Source organism: Pristiophorus japonicus, chromosome 15 (assembly GCF_044704955.1).
Source record: "Pristiophorus japonicus isolate sPriJap1 chromosome 15, sPriJap1.hap1, whole genome shotgun sequence".
In the NCBI taxonomy this organism is placed as follows: Eukaryota; Metazoa; Chordata; class Chondrichthyes; family Pristiophoridae; genus Pristiophorus; species Pristiophorus japonicus.
Window position 1 is genome coordinate 147332042 of NC_091991.1, and position 14432 is coordinate 147346473.

At 44.9% G+C, this 14432-nt stretch overlaps 1 protein-coding gene across 4 annotated transcripts in view; it reads left to right on the forward strand.

Moving 5' to 3' along the window:
- Window positions 1-14432, forward strand: part of septin12 (septin 12) — a 429590-nt gene that overhangs the window by 197171 nt on the left and 217987 nt on the right. Inside the window, exon 1 of one of the 4 annotated variants that reach the window (XM_070901067.1) lies at window positions 9262-9355. The exons of the other annotated variants lie outside the window; for them this stretch is intronic. The gene's annotated coding sequence lies outside the window, so the exon portion shown is untranslated. Of the gene's footprint in view, window positions 1-9261; window positions 9356-14432 lie in introns of those variants that run through there. 4 annotated transcript variants of the gene reach the window in all.

The following is a 14432-nucleotide window of genomic DNA, read 5'->3' on the forward strand; positions in this document are numbered from 1 at the left end:
CGCGAGATCACAGATGCTCTGTACAGGAGGAGGAGGGACTACATCGCCTTCACCGTGATCAGGGAGAAGCAGCATCAGTGCTTTGCGGGCACCGCATCACAATCCTGAGGTCTTCCATGACCGCAAAGGCTTCCACTCACTGAATGTACAGTTAGTGTGCGACCACACCGCAGAATAATGACAGTCAATGCCTGCTATCCTGGCAGCAGCCACAATGCCTTAATCCTGCACCGGACTAGTGTGCCAGCTTTGTTCCAGCCACCACATCAAGCTCGCGGCTGGCTGCTCGGAGACGAGGGCTATCCGCTCTCCAGCTGGCTCATGACTCCCCTCCGCAACCCCACCACTCCTGCCCAGCACTTATTTAATGAGAGCCACGCTGCCACCAGGAACATCATTCAGCAGACCATCGGAGTGCTGAAGCTCTGGAGGAGTCCTCCAGTACTCACCTGGGCGGCTATCCCTATTCGTTGTCATCTGCTGCATATCCTGCCATCATGAGGGCACAGGCATAGCCGCACCACCCGAGGAGGAGGAGGACCAAGAGGAGGAGGAGCAGCGACAGAGGAGGCAGCGAGCCCATTGCGATTCTGCAAGGGAGGTCCGCGACCATCTCATCAGAGTTTGGTTGCAGTGAATTCCATCCCATTTCCCAGCTCCTCTGGACGTCCCCATTACCACATCAATTTTCCCTTCCCTACTAAAGCCCCAAAACTGAAAGAGACAACAGCAAAGATTAAACATTCCAATCCAAATTTATATCACACCAATAAACGCTTTCATCATGTATTTAATAATCACCCTTGTGCATTTCCTTATATCCCCTTTGCTTTAACTAATCTAGTGCTCCTATGCAGTGTGTCCCTTGTGGCTGCAGCACGGCTGGTGGAAGGTTGCTGTGTGTCAGGGCCAGCGACTGCAGACAGTCTTGCAGGACATTCTCGACCAGCTCTGGGCCTGAAAGGCCTGGCTGTCGACCACCACCTCAGACCGGGCAGCAGTCCGGGCTGGCTGGTTGACCACCAGGGACAAAGTGCACTGGCGGTGTGGCAGTGGTGGGCTCAGGAATGCTGTCTTCCTGAGAGGACCAGAGGTTCCTGCTCCATTGGCCCACTGCCACTCCCCCGGGGCAACATCTCAGCACCCCTACCAATCTACTGGAGCACAGTTTGGTGGGCTGCTGCGACACCGTGAGATCTCCGGTGGACTGTGGTGGACCCAGCGGTGATGGCAGCAGTCGGATCATGCGTGACATTGAGCTGAGACTGCACGAGAGCAGTCTAAGACTCACTGCCAGCACTCACTGACTGCATGACAGCACCAAGATATTGTTTTTCATCCAGCTGAGACTGCATGAGAGCAGTCTGAGCATCCATTGTCTGCTTCTGCCTGTGCTGCAGTGGTAGCTGCCATGTCGCCCATGACATGCGTCATGAGGTCTGGAACCACACGGTCTCTCTGGGAGTCCACCATCATCTGCACACTGGCAATGATGGATTCCATGGTGTGCCAGAGTTTTGTGCAACACTGGAGGCGGACTCCTCCACACTCTCACCACTGCTGAGAGGCTCTTACCATTGCACCTATGATGTCAGAGTGCGTGACGATTACCCTTTGTGTGAATGCCTCCTCATCCCCATCCTCATCTGAGTCCTGTGGAGCAGAACTTGCTCTCGGGAGCTGGCTCCAAGGTTCCCTTTCCTCTTGGCCTTGCTACAGCCCACTAGACCCCAGTGCATCACTCAGTGCAGACCCCGCTACTAGCCTAACCTCTAACGAACACGTAGTGCCAGTATCTGAGCTGGTGCCTGTGGGTGAGAGAAGTAATGACACAGTGCTCATATCCTCCTCCTCCTCCTCCAGCCCTTCCTCTCCCTGCAGAATCTCTGGGAAGAGTCTGGGGCGGGGGGGGCGGGCGAGGTGGGGTGGGGGGGTGCTCAGGTGCAGGATCGACCACTTCTGCCTGGTTATCTGAAAGCATAAATGGCATGACTCGCATTAACTTGAGGGCAGTGGGGCAGGAATGGAGCAAGGAATGCAGGCAGTATCAGGAGCTGGAAAGTGATAGAACCTTCTGATGTCGGGGGGGGGGAAGTGGAATGAGAAAAGGAGAGAGGATAAAGATACCCGTTGTTGCCCCCAGTGAGGTCAACGTCTCTGCCGGCCACGGCGCCCACCACCTGCGGGACAATGAGCCCCAGCACTCACTCCTCAAGGTCAGACAGCGGCTGCAGTTCAGGTTCCCCCCCTCCAGTCCTCTGCTGCTCCTGTCAGTTATGTGGCATCATGGTCTGCAAAAGAAAGGAACTCGTGTGAGTAAGAGTCCAGCTATGTATGTGGAAGATATGCCTGCTGTGGTTGAATAGCTGTGAATGTAGGCAAAGCGTGAGATGAGGGTGTGAGTATCTGCAGATGCTGGGTGGTTGAGTAGTGGTGAAGTGGTGGTTCGCACAGTGTACACAAACAGAGGTCGAGAGGCTGGTATGGAGGAGGTGTGGGCTTATACTCACCTTCACCACCCGACAGAGGTTGTTGAATTTTTTTCCTGCACTGGATGAGGCTTCTCTGCACCACTGTGCTGGCCAACACCTCCTGGGCCACATCTTGCCACATGGCCCGGAAAGCCTGTGGAGATGGCCTCTTTCCCTATGCAGGGATCAGAGACGCCCTCCTTGTCTCCAGTGCCCCCATCAATGCCTCCAGAGCCACATGATTAAATCGTGTGGCTTTCTCCCTTGAAGGGGGATTACCAGTAGCCATTTCGCAATTGTCCTCAGGTCCACAGATCACTGACTGAAGCTCAGCGATGCTGAAAACGAGCTGCAGCAGGTTAGAATCATTAAGAACCAAATGGAGCTGGAGTCAAGAATTGAAAGCTCATTGCTGAACGGAACTCAGCTGAAATTGGGCAAGTGTCTTGTGAATAGCACCCCTGCAGTCCCCAGCGGAGACCATTAGCGCCTCATTTACCGTCCCTTCACTCCTGGAGTGAAAATGTCGAATTTCACACAAGTTGGCAAGGCATCTCGCCGGGCGCTAAATTTTCTAAAAGTAAAACGTTACCGTGCCAAACAGCGACCAAATTTCACACCCTGTCTAAACACTGCTCTTTTAATGAACAGCATGCCTCATGCGTTATTTATCGAGTGGTTTGTGTTAATATTGTGATTTACCAAAGCTATTTATTTACGTAGGTATACTGCATATCAATATAAATTTAAAAGGTTGCCAAAAGGGGTCGGCCATTTAGGACGGAGATGAGGAGAAATGACTTCACTCCGGGTTGTAAATCTTTGGAGTTATCTACCCCAGAGAGCTATGGATGCTCAGTCGCTGAGTATATTCAAGACTGAGATTGACACATTTTTGGTCACCGAGGAAATCAAGGCATGTGGCGACAGGGCAAGAAAGTGGAGATGAAGTATAAGACCAATCATGATCTTATTGAATGGCGGAGCAGGCTTGAGGGGCCGTATGGCCTACTCCTGTTCCTATTTCTTGTATTCTCATGGGATCTGTCATGTTCATAAATCTGATTTGGCCAGTGCGTTATTGGTCACATGGGCAACAGAGACTAGCCTCCAACTGAATCTCGCCCCAGGCCATCTCTTTCTCTTTCCACTCAAACCTGCCAGCTCCTGCTCTCTCTTTTCCATACAGGGAGACCCAAAATCATTTCTGGTATTAGAAAGCTGGAGCCCCAAGTCTGGTTTCAGATCTCAATGAGGTGAGAGGTTAAGGGGAGAAAGAGAGAGACATAGTGAGAAAAAGGGAGAATTAGCGGGTACAAGGCATTTAGAGAGCGTTGGAGTTGTTTCGGGGCGTAAAAAAAGACGAGGCAGAGTGATAGGAAAACAAAGAGAGATACTGGGGGTAATTTTAATATTTATCATTTGGGGGGAAAAAAAGGGACCTGGCTTCTATGCACTTGCCGGGGAAGTCGTTGGATAATAGTCAGGGATGAGAGTCCAGGCTCATTTATCACCTCCCTAGGGGTGCTGACACAAGTTGTAGCATCCCTTAAAAATACTCTGGCTATAAGGTCAGTTAACTCGAATTTGGATGGTTTCTGGTCATATGGTTTGATGCTATACCAGACGCTGCCTTTACCCCTTTAAATAAGCACTCAATATACATTTGAGTGGCAACAGTGGCAACGTTTATAGCAATTTCCTAATTGTTTCTCATCTGAATGGAAGTCTTTTTTTTGATGGTAAAGCGTGAGACTAGTTCCACTACTAAAACATTAGTTTGTCCACAGCTGGAGTATTGTGTCCACTTCTGGGTACCACACCTTTAGAAAGAAAGACTAGCATTTATATAGCGCCTTTCATAACCACCGAACGTCTCAAAGTGCTTTACAGCAAATGAAGTACTTTTGGAGTGTAGTCATTGTTGTAATGTGGGAAAGGAATGTAGGAAGGATGTGTAATGTAGGAAGGACATGAAGGCTTTGGAGAGGATACAGAAGAGATTTACTAGAATAGTTCCAGGGATGAAGGATTAGAGTTATGTGGATAGACTGGGGTGGTTCTCAGAGCAGAGAAGGCTTAGAGGAGATTTGATAGAGGTGTTTAAAATCAAGAAAGAGAAACTGTTTCCAATGGCTGAAGGGTCGATAACCAGAGGGCACAGATTTAAGGTGATTGGCAAATAAACCATAGGTGACATGAGGGAAATCTTTTTAATGCAGAGTGGTTAGGATTTGGAATGCACTGCCTGATAGGGTGGTGGATACAGGTTATACAGTAGCTTTCAAAGGGGAATTGGATAAATACTTGAAGGAGAAAAAATTGCAGGGATATGGGGAAATAGCGGGTGAGTGGGACTAACTGGATTGCTCTTCGAAAGAGCTAGCACAGACTTGATGGGCTGAATGGCTGCCTCCTGTGCTGTACTATTCAATGATTCTAAGTGATTATAGCATAATGTGTTTTGAATTTAGATCTTGCCCAAGGTCATCATTCGACTGATTGGGATGAAATGGGACTGGGGAGGAATCCAACTCAATCCTTTGCTCATCCAATGTTCACACACACTCACGTATACTAGGAGTCACTGGATAGTAACCAGAAGCAGGAACACGAGTTGATGTTTCCCTCCCTATTCCAGGGGCGCTGAGATTTAGAGGCTCCAGCAGATCAACTAAAACAATACAGTGTGGGGGATCGAAGCTAGAACCTTGGGTCTGTGTGGTTCCTTCCTCACTACCCTAGCCAACAGTGCCATTCAGGCAATTGATTCTCACACAGGGCAGAACCACGGTAACATTGGTATTTTACTATTACACTTACAACGATACAGCTTAGAAATTATTTTTTCCAATATTAGCAGCCAGATGTTTCACGCATTCATATGACATTCCTCAGTCTGCTATTTTAAAGTAGTTGTAATTTGATTATATAAAATAGGTTACATACATAAAATTACATAGAAAGTACAGCAAAGAACAGGCCATTCAATCCATCTAGTCTATGTCGGTGTTTATGCTCTACACGAGCCTCCTCCCACTCTCTTTCATCTAACCCAATCAGCATAAGCTTCTATTACTTTATCCCTCATGTACTTACCTAGCGTCCCCTTAAATGCTAATTGCCTCAACTACTCCTTGTGATATCGAACGGCACATTCTCACCAATCCTGAATTCCTTATTGGATTTATTGGTGACTATCCTTTATTTATGACTCCTAGGGCCCAAGTTTCCACAAGAAAAAAAACGGGCGCCCCTCCGAGCTGGGCGCCCGTTTTTTCGCGCCTAAAACGGCGCCTAAAAAAATCCTCGGTATTCTCCACCTACTTGCAGGTCCTCTGGCCCTCGGCGCAGCCAGCACGAGCTGTGGGGGGGGGCGGAGCCAGGTCCCTGCGCTGAGAACAGTGCCTGGACCTCTGCACATGCGCGCTACAGTGGGCACGCAAGTGCAGTAGCTCCAGGCGCCGAACTGTGTGGGAGGGGCCCGAAACACGCAGCCCCTAGCCCTGGCCGAATGGCCTCACTGGGGCTGCATGAATAAGGCTCCTCCCACGGCCAGCTCCTGCTCCCCCCGCCCCCGCTGACCAGACCCGACACTCGCTCTTCCCCCCCCCCCCCCCCGCTGACCAGACCCGACACCCGCTCTTCCCCCCCCCCCCCCCCCCCCCGCCGACCTGATCCGCGCTCCCGCGCTCCCACCCGACTGACCCAACCCGACCCGCGCTCCCGGACTGGATTCGATCCGACCTGACCTCCTCCCTCCCCCTCTCTCTCTCTCTCCCTCCCCCTCTCTCTCTCTTTCTCCCCCTCCCTCCCCCTCCCGCTCAGCACCAACAGCTGCAGAATTCTCCGTGCCTGAAGCACTTTCACACAGGTAGGAAGATGGTTTATTTAATCTTTTCTTGGCTTATAAATGTTTATACAGGTTGGATTTATTTGTATAATATTTGTAGAAGTATAAATAAGGATTTATTGTAGAAGTTAATGAGTTCCCTTCCCCCCGCTCCCCCCTCCCCACCTCGTTCTGGACGCCTAATTTGTAACCTGCGCCTGATTTTTTAATGTGTAGAACAGGTTTTTTCAGTTCTACAAAAATCTTCACTGGCTCCATTCTACTTTAGTTTGGAGTACGTTTTCACTGTGGAAACTTTGAAATCGGGTGTCAGTGGCAGGACACGCCCCCTTTTGAAGAAAAAATTCTGTTCCAAAGTAGAACTGTTCTACCTCACTAGAACTGCAGAAAAAAAACTGTGGAGAATTGCGATTTCTAAGATAGTCCGTTCTCCACCAGTTGCTCCTAAAAATCAGGCGCAAATCATGTGGAAACTTGGGCCCCTAGTTTTGGACTCCACAAGTGGAAACATCTTCACTATGTCTACCCTAGCAAACCACCTTTATAATTTTAAAGACCTCTTATCAGGTCACCACCCAGCCTTCTCTTTTCTAGAGAGAAGAACCCCAGCCTGTTTAGTCTTTCCTGATAAACTGCAGACCAGAGGAACGTCATATAAACATAGAAAATGCTGAAAACACTCAACAGGTCAGGCAGCATCTGTGGAGAGAGAAACAGAGTTAACATTTCAGGTCAATGACCTTTCATCAGAACATCAACCGAAACTGTTAACTCTTGTTTCTCTCCACAGATGCTGTCTGACCTGCTGAGTATTTCCAGCATTTTCTGTGTTTATTTCAGATTTCCAGCATCCGCAGTATTTTGCTTTCAGAGGAAAATCATACAAGCGGGTTTAAATGTTCGTAGTAACTTCTAGGCTCTCCGGTATATTTGACAGTGTCAGCTGTGGCTCAGTCAAAAGGTTGTAGCTTCAAGTCCCACTCCAGCACAAAATTCTAAGCTGAAATTCTAGTGCAGTACTGAGGGAGTGCTGCACGGTCGGAGGTGCAGTCTTTCGGGTGAGACAAACTAAGGTGGCTGCTCTCAGGTGGACGTAAAAGATCCCATGGCACTATTTTGAAGAGGAGTAGGGGAGTTATCCTTGGTGCCAATATTTATCCCTCAATCAACATAACACAACAGATTATTTGGTCATTATCACATTGCTGTTTGTGGGAGCTTGCTGTGCAAAATTGGCTGCCGCGTTTCCTACATTACAACAGTAGTGTTTCCTACATTACTATACCTGAAAAAGGACTCAATTGGCTGTAAAGAGCTTTGGGACGTTCGGTGGTCGTGAAAGGTGCTATATAAATGCAACTCTGTCTTTCTGTCTTTCTTCAAGTCGGACTTATCATTTTCATCTTTATCGTACATCCCTAACAAGGTTTGTATTTAACTTTCCATTTGCGTCCTTGCTAGCCTCTAGTCCTCCGAGGACTAGAGGCTAGCAAAGACGCAAATGGAAAGGACAGAAACCAAGTTACTTGTTGCTGCTCCCTGGGTTGCCTCAATGTTGTCCGCGTGGCCATGGTTTCTTATTACTATCTTACATTCCATTTTAGCTGAAAGGATAAGAGAACTTTTTATGCAGACAATGAAAGCAAACCAGCGTCGTGATAAGTTGCATTTTACAGTGGTTACCAGAATTATCATTGTTATATTGCAGTATAATAACTTGTATCATTTGTAAAGGCAATCAGCACAGTGGTACAATTTATACATTTTGTTGACCATTTATACATATCCCTCATTCATCTGTAGGCAGTTAACTAGCATTTAGCCACATAAATTGGAGCTCAATACTTAAAAGGGATTTATTGAGGGGGGGGGGGGAGGGATTCATTGAAAATGTCAGCTCATCCCCTGTACAGTTTTTAAGCTTTAACTAAAGTGATTCCAACCAATTGCACTGAAGCAATCTTGTTCTGAAAAGCATTGTGACCTTGTAATGTGAAACATAATTGAATACAGTTAACAGTACAATGGCAAAAAGATTTCAGATGTTCCAAACATCTCTCATTTTAACCCTAGCTGCGTTTGCCCTAACAGTCACATTTTTTACTGATGGCGAAAAGAACCCGCCAAAACTGAGTTAATGTACAAGAAATAATTTGGCTTAATCTTCTTCACATGCCGCATTTTTGCTCAAGCACCTATGAGCGGTTGTCATTCTTTGTGGAGTCTGCTCCTTCCAGCATTAATCATTAACAGGAAATGTTCGACGTTATATTAAAACAAGATGTGAGGCTCGAGATGATTTTTTTTTCCTGGCAGAATTTCTTGCCGGTCAGATTGTCCGAGCATTTTGCCATTCTGCAGCTTCTGGAAGCGAATTCTCATTTACACAGCCCCATGACTTTAATCATTATCAGGCAAAAAGGGACAGCAGAGTTTCAGCGGAAACCAACTTGCATTTGCATATGAAAAAAGATGTGTGGGCATCCCATAGTTTCCTAAAGACTCTCCACGGAGAGTGAAAGATGGAAGGAGAACAAAACAGTAAAACAGGCTTTTCCATTCAAAGGTTGAGGATCCATGCTACTTCCTGTGGTGATCTCTTGATTAAGCTGAAGTAGGGAAAGCTATCATTCTAAAACCACTTTAATTTCCTAAATAGAGGTTTGATGGTGTAGTTCTGTTTTTAAAAAATGACCTGAATTGCTGATCTAAACATTAATTTGCCGAGTGGCTGTTTGTACTGAAGCAAATTTTCAGGATTCTACCATATGCTGCCTCCTCTCTTAAATAGGAGCCTGTCATTTAATGAGATTTTGACATAGGGTTACATGCTATTGTTGAAGTCCCCACACGCTCTCCCACTTCCTCTGGAGTGCAAATAGTGTCGTAGCACTGTGCTTCCTGTTGCAGCTTTCCTGTGTTTGCACACTGCTTAGAGACACTCCGTTTCACTTCTGAAAGCAAATAGTGGCAATATTACATTATACCTCCTGTAAAGTCTACAAGGGAGAAGAGCCCGATCTTAAAGAAGGTAAGTTCTGCCCATACTTACTTAAAGTTGATCGAATGTTGAAGAGAAGCTGCTTGTACTGCTAGGTAGTTGTGTTTGTTGATGGCACATGTGCTGTTTAATGAGGGGTTTTGAGGTAGAAATGCAGACAGTAGATGTGGTGCTTTACATTGTGTGTGTGTGTGTGTGCCTAGGCTAAACTTCATTGTACAAGTAGATATTTCAGATTGAACGCTGCATGTGATAAGTGAGTGTGCTGTTTGAGTTTGTCTCCTGCGTGACATTTGAGGGCTGTTCACAATAGTTCACCAAGAAACTTTAAAATGAGCATTCCATTGTTCAGTTTCTGTACAGTGCTCTAGTATCCTAGATTAAACTTGGCTGGAATTACAAAGCTGTGGAGAGGAAGTAGTATTAGTGCTGTACTTTTCTGCAATGCTCTAACAAGAGCAAATTCTGAGTACTTTAGTGTATGAGATGGAGGGGGGTGGGGGCATGTTACCTGGTAATTTATTCTAAGCTGTTTATCAGAAAGAAATTGGTAGTTCTCCAGGAACATATTGTATTCAGTAGCGTACTAATTGGAATAACTATTGGTTACTGGATCCAGCTATTATCAGCAATGTAACTATACCCTTTTGGATTGCCAGCTGTTCAAGGCTAAAATACTGAAATTAACTACTTTGGTGACTTATCTGAATTGACTACAATATATTATCAGTGTCTCCTTGATATTAATGTACATTTTGATTTTGGTTATCATTTATGTGACCAGAGAGTAACATTTTATAACTGTACCCAGTACTATTTTACAGAAGGAGTGTGGAGATAGGATTCAGTAAATACTGAACATAAAATGGCATGTGAGGAGCTGAGTGGTTGAGAACACCACTGTTTCATCTCTGCACTTGGGTTCAAATTCAACTTCAGTCCAGGTTGCTGTGATGAAGTTATCCTCTCTGAATTTGCTGACTACAAGGGTCCTAAATGAAAACAGCATGGGAAATCTCACTGAAATTCCTAGCGAGTGTAAATCTATAGAACAAAACTGCCATAATGGGGCATTAAATTGGCAATCATACTCCAGTTAAAAGAGTAGCTGGCAGTGGAAATGGCACACCTGTGTAGCAAGGGTGGTCGCTGAGGCATTATTGAGCTAAAGCAAGAGAGAGCCTTATTCTGCATCCAACCAGTGCTGTATCTGACTCAGGAGGTCTTGAATGTAATGCTCACATGATTTTAAAAAGGGGAAAACACATACTCCAGCACTGGCGTCAACATACAGGACATCCCTCATTTGTCATAAACTACAGCAATATATTTAAGATCCACTCCAGTAGCTGAGTTTGACTTGTATATTCATTCAGGTGATCCAGACTGGTAGTTTTTTTTTTCTGCAACAAGGTGAAGCGTGCCTGTAGCAGGGAGACAGCAGCTGTATACTGATTCCCCATCCCAGGGGCGATGGGCAGACAAAATCTGTAACTGTCTACAATAGTTACAAAGTCAACCCTAGGCCGCAGCCTGGGCTACCCATAAATCAGTGGACTTTACTATAATCTAATCAACATTGCAAATAATTTGCGCATTTGTTAACGGTTACCTTTTGGTCTTGGCTCCCTGGCACAGCATTCCAACGGTAATTGAGACTGTCTGAGTTTAATCAGTTAGCAGTGTTCATACCAACCTAACTAACAATGCAATGAGAACTGTTCACACATTGTTAGTACTCCCCTGACAACAATACCTAAAAGCTTGTTAATTTTGAAAGTTAGAGTTTTCTTCTCATCAGTCAGTCTCCACAGATAATTGCTGTACAATTATCAGCTCACTCTGATCACATTTCCTGGGACAGAGGGGCTCAAATGGCCATCCAATAAAGATGTAATGGGAGCTTTAAATATTGTAATGCTAACTTGTATCTGCAAGTTGTTTTAAAGCAGTGATGGATAAAATGAGAATTTAAGTTTGTGAAAGTGTTTTAAACTCGAGTTTTTCTAATTCTGGAACAGTAGGTTTCCTTTAGTTTTGATAAGTTTCTACTTGACTCTAGCTATGTTTGATTTTCGAGATATTAGTGTGGTTTAGTTGCGGTATATATGTAAACGTCAACCGTTATAAAAAGGAAGCAAGCTGCGTGTCGGGAGAACTGGAAAGAAGGTTTTAACGTTGGTGGTTTTAACGAAGTTAGTTGACACTTCGTTTACAAAGAGAAAAAAGTCAGCTTGGGTTTCTTTAATATGAGCTGGTTACATTTCAGAATGAATTAGCTTGTGCACTTCAAAACTTAATGGCATTCTGGTATTTAGACTAGTTATAACTAGCTGAAATTGAAATTGTCTGTTATTTCTGTGAACTACTTGCTTGTTATGTTCTCTCATGTAATACCTAAGGCTACACTTATACTGCAGATACTGGTATCTATATACTGTGCATCCAGCAGATCAGAGTTATACTATTAGCTATGCATCTATGCAGGTTGCAGTAAAGCCAGCCACAAAAGCTTTGTACAAGCAGCCTCTCTCCAGTAGCTAATTTGTTATGTCAGGCAGGTAGGAAGCCTCTTTTCCCATAACATTTTATAAAGTTTCAAAAGTGCCTAGGCATTCCAGTGACTACACAAACATTCTTAAACTGCAGCATCGCACCAGGCTGGAGTTATACAACGTCTGATGCAAACTCAAACTGGTATGCATTTGGGTATCAGATCAGGACCCTGACAGCTGAGTTATACTGACATTGTTGTGTCCGTGCACATCCAAAACTGCTCTCCATTGATGCTGATGTGGTATCTTAAATGCAGCCTGAGGTTGTAGAAGTTTTATAATTATACAGGTGTTCATGTAAAAAAAAATAATTTCCACTCGAATGATAAAACATTCGCTCAGTTCAAATAGCTGTCAACGCTAGCTGCACGCAATGCATTCCAGAAATCTCTCAGAAAATAAGACTGTCATTTTAAAAGGGCCACACACTGTCGGCTGCATATGTTTCATAGTGTCAGCTGCGGCTCAGTGGGTAGCACTCTCGCCTCCTGAGTCAGAAGATTGTGGGTCCCAGTCCAGGGACTTGAACACAAAATCTAGGCTCATGTTGTCTGAGGTGCCGTCTTTTGGATGACATGTTAAACTGAGGCCCTGTCTGCTCTCTCAGGCAGACGTAAAAGACCCATGGAACTATTTCGACGAAAAGGAGGGGAGTTACCCCTGGAGTCTTGGCCAATCATAGGCAGTCCCTCGAAATCGAGGAAGACTTGCTTCCACTCCAAAAGTGAGTTCTCAGGTGACTGAACAGTCCAATTCGTAAATTAGAGTCTCTGTCACAGGTAGGATAGACAGTCGCCGAAGGAAAGGGTGGGTGGGGAGTCTGGTTTGCCGCACGCTCCTTCTGTTGCCTGCGCTTGTTTTCTGCATGCTCTCGGCGATGTGATTCGAGATGCTCAGCGCCCTCCCGGATGCTCTTCCTCCACTTAGGGCAGTCTTTGGCCAGGAACTCCCATCTCTGGTCATTATCACATTGCTGTTTGTGGGAGCTACTGTGTGCAAATTGGTTGCCACGTTTCCTGTATTACAACAGTGAATACACTTCAACAGTACTTCATTGGCTGTAAAGCACGTTGGGACGACCTGAGATCATGAAAGGCACTATATAAATGCAAGTCTTTATTTACTAGAACTCTTTCACAGTAGCTTTGCAACAAATCTGTCAGACAGCAGCATTGTATTTTAAAGGCGACTGCCCACTGCCAGCTTTGTGCACAACATACTAAAACGCCTAAAATAAATATATATATATATATATATATATATATATATATATATATATAGTACAGTACAAAAAAACAAAATTGGGGTATACAAAACAGGAAACCACAGCATTGATAGCAAAATATAGCGTGAATCTAGTTCAAAATTAAAATATACTTGTGGATGTCCTGTGGCATAGCTCATGGTGAGTCAGAGGCTATAGTTTTGCAAAAGGGTGAGATTACTGGGATATAGACAGGGGAGAGGGCAGTGTTACAGTTTTAGGTCTGTTCTACACTTGGTATTTCAACTTCTGTATCAATCTCCTTGGTGAGTCTCAACTTCCTATAACTTCTGCAAATATCATTAGCCTTGATAGCTAGATATGCTTTCAGTAGTAAGCCCAAGATAAAAAATAGAATAAGTGTTAAGGGTTACTGTTAAGAATATTAAGAGTTACAGAAGCAAGATGGAGTTAAGATACAGATCAGCAGTGATCTAATTGAATAGCAGAAAAGGCTTGAGAGGCTGAATGACCTCCTGTTCCTACATTCCTGGAACAACTTTTAATTGATTTAAGCCAATAGTTACTATCTTTTGCTTTCATAAGATTGTTCCCTTATCTTCAAAAGCAGTAGAACATCTTAGTAGACCTGATTTTAATGTTACATAGTATTTACAGTGCAGAAACAGGCCATTCTGCCCAACAGGTCCATGCTGATGTTTATGCTTCACACGAGCTTCAATTACCCTTCTTCCTCTAACCTCTATCAAAGCCATTTTTTCCTTTCCCCCTTATGTGTTTATCTAGCTTCCTCTTAAATGCACCTATGCTATTTGCCTCAACTTAAAAAGAAATCCTTCACAGGACGTGGGCATCGCCAGCAAGGCCAGCATGTATTGCCCATCCCTAATTGCCCTCGAGAAGGTGGTGACGAGCTGCCGTTTTGAATACACCTGGCTTGCTAAGCTAGAGGGCAGTTCAGAGTCAAACACATTGCTGTGGGTCTGGAGTTACATGTACTCCATATTAGGGAAGGACAGCAGATTTCCTTCCCTAAAGGACATTAGTAAACCAGATGGGTTTTTATGACTCCAGCAGTTTCATGGTCACCATGACTGATACTAGCTTTTCATTCCAGATTAATTTAATTTAATTTAAATTCCCCCAGGTGGGATTTGAACTTGGGTCCAGATCTCTGGATTATTGGTCCAGTAACATAACCACAATGCTACCATACCCACTAAGCCATGTGGTAGTGAATTCCACGTGCTACCACCCTCTGGGTAAAAATGTTTCTCCTGAATTCTCTCTTGGATTTATTAGTAACCATCTTGTATTTTTGGTCCCT